A 2,247-nucleotide genomic window follows, 5' to 3' on the forward strand; every position below is an offset into this window, starting at 1 on the left:
AATGCCTCAGCCAGGCACGTGTGCCTGGCTGAGGAATTCTGGGAGTTGAAGTCCACAAGTCATCAAAGGGCCAAGTTTGAAGACCCCTGTAGTGGTTCAATGTCTTTAGAGCAATGGATTCCTGGGTAATTTAAAAAATGCTCACCTTCCCAAAGGCAGATGCTCCGGCACAGATGTGCGTGTAACTGAACTGTTTCTGGGTTTCCAAAATCAGCGGTGTCAGCTCCTCTGCAGAAAAAAAATATAATGGCCGGAGCAATGTTATTTTTTTTCTTTTTTGGGGAGGGAGGGGGGAGAAGACAGATTGCAAAGAATCTTAATGCAAAATTCGCCTGGAAAAAAAAAAAAGACTCACCAGCCAGAAGTCCTTTATATGCATCGTGTTGGGCAAAAAGCACCTTGGAAACTCCAGGTATTTTGCTCAGCTCTTGTGCCACCTGTGAGAAGTAAGACTATGACGTCAGTCATCCCCAATTCCCAGAATTCGAAGCTGTCTCCAACATCTGGAATGTTAGATTACTATTTGTACAGTGTTTGATTATTATTTGTATTGTAGTATTTGTGTGGACTTCAAGTCTCAGAATTTTCCAGCCAGCCAGCCGTGCCAGCTAGGGAATTCTAGGAACTGAAGTCCATACATCTCAAGAATTGCCAAGGTCCAGGGCAGGGGTAGGCAACCTTGGCTCTTTTATGACTCATGGACTTCAACTCCCAGAATTCCTGAGCCAGCCATGCTAGCCCAGGAATTCTGGGAATTGAAGTCCACAAGTCATGAAGGGGCCATAGCTCCCCCATGCTGGCTCAGGAATTCTGGGAGTTGAAGTCCACAAGTCAGGAAGGAGCCAAGGTTGCCTACCCTACCCCTAGTCTAGGTTGCCTTTTAGAGACTGAGTGCCCAAACTGCAACCCAAAACCCATTTATGCATCATCGAGTGCTGGGTGGGTGTGGCCCATTGGCTGGGTGTGGCCCATTGGCTGGGCGTGGCCAATTGGGTGGGCGTGGCTGCAGTGGTAACGGCAGACTGGGTGGGACTAAAAAGTTCAATCAATCAATTCCAACTTTGCAAGAACTTTTTTTTTCCCACGAGAAAATGATGCTGGCGAAAAAATAATTACATGGGGGGATGCAGAACTGTAATTAAGAGCATTTTCTCAACTTTAAGACACGTGGACTTCAACTCCCAGAATTCCATGATGGCTGGGGAATTCTGGGAGTTGAAGTTCTCAAGGTTGAAAAACATTGAATTAGAGCTTGGATATTCTTAATTCTTTCAGTCCTACTCAGATATCTTAAGACAACTCCAACATTATTATTTTTTTAAATTTCTGTACTTAACTTTGAAAAAAACTCACATCAAAACTAATTAGCATTTACATCAGCAAGCTATCAACAACACCAACTCCCTGTGTCAGCCCCCCCTTTTTTTTTAACCTTTTCACAACTGGTCCCCGCTACTAAACAGGACACTTCACCCCCAAGTCGTTTTGCCGCAGTAATGGTGTTCAAAGTAATTGGTGTCAGGGTCTCATTGGCGTGCTCAGCAATTACTAGTGTACTCTGAAACCGGTGAAGTAACAAAATCTGGAAAAGAAGATAAAGAAGGGAGAGAGGGAAAAAAAGCAGTTTGATTAACACAAAAATATCTGAAATTCTGCACAGACAAATAAGATACGCTGCAGATTTTAGCATTCATTTATTGCTTTGTCTCATCAATAGCTGCAATTGTTTTGTAGACAGATGCTTGTATGCTCAGCATTTACAAGCTTAAAACAAGATCTACTGCTTTCTGCCAGAATCTATTTGTGAAGGCTTTTCCATACCCCAATATCTTTGGTATCTTTTACATCATTTCCATCATCCCAAATCAATCCACTGCAGGGTGATTACGGTTATGAACCATGGAAGGTTGCTGTAGCATAATCCACCATGCTAATAGTATGAGTTAATACATAAGTGTTTTCAACATCCCAATTTATATTGAGACTCTAGGTAGAGTACAAAGAAGAGCAACAAAGATGATCAGAGGACTGGAGGCTAAAACATATAAGGAACGGTTGCTGGAATTGGGTATGTCTAGTTTAATGAAGAGAAGGACGAGGGGGGGACATGATAGCAGTGTTCCAATATCTCAGGGGCTGCCCTAAAGAAGAGGGAGTCAAGCTATTCTCCAAGGCGCCTGAAGGCAGGACAAGAAGCAACGGATGGAAACTAAACAAAGAGAGAAGCAACCTAGAACTAAGGAGAAA

The 2,247-nt window shown here is 43.1% G+C and overlaps 1 long non-coding RNA gene across 1 annotated transcript; it reads right to left on the minus strand.

Moving 5' to 3' along the window:
• Positions 1–213: 213 nt before the first annotated feature.
• On the minus strand, positions 214–1,577 carry LOC107301378. The gene is made up of 3 exons (XR_001549289.1): positions 1,433–1,577; positions 356–437; positions 214–228 (listed from the first exon to the last, which is right to left on the minus strand). It is a non-coding gene; the product is annotated as an uncharacterized LOC107301378 (long non-coding RNA).
• Between the last annotated feature and the right edge of the window lie 670 nt (positions 1,578–2,247).

Source organism: Protobothrops mucrosquamatus, unplaced genomic scaffold (genome assembly GCF_001527695.2).
Source record: "Protobothrops mucrosquamatus isolate PMUCROS unplaced genomic scaffold, P.Mucros_1.0 scaffold12082, whole genome shotgun sequence".
In the NCBI taxonomy this organism is placed as follows: domain Eukaryota; kingdom Metazoa; phylum Chordata; class Lepidosauria; order Squamata; family Viperidae; genus Protobothrops; species Protobothrops mucrosquamatus.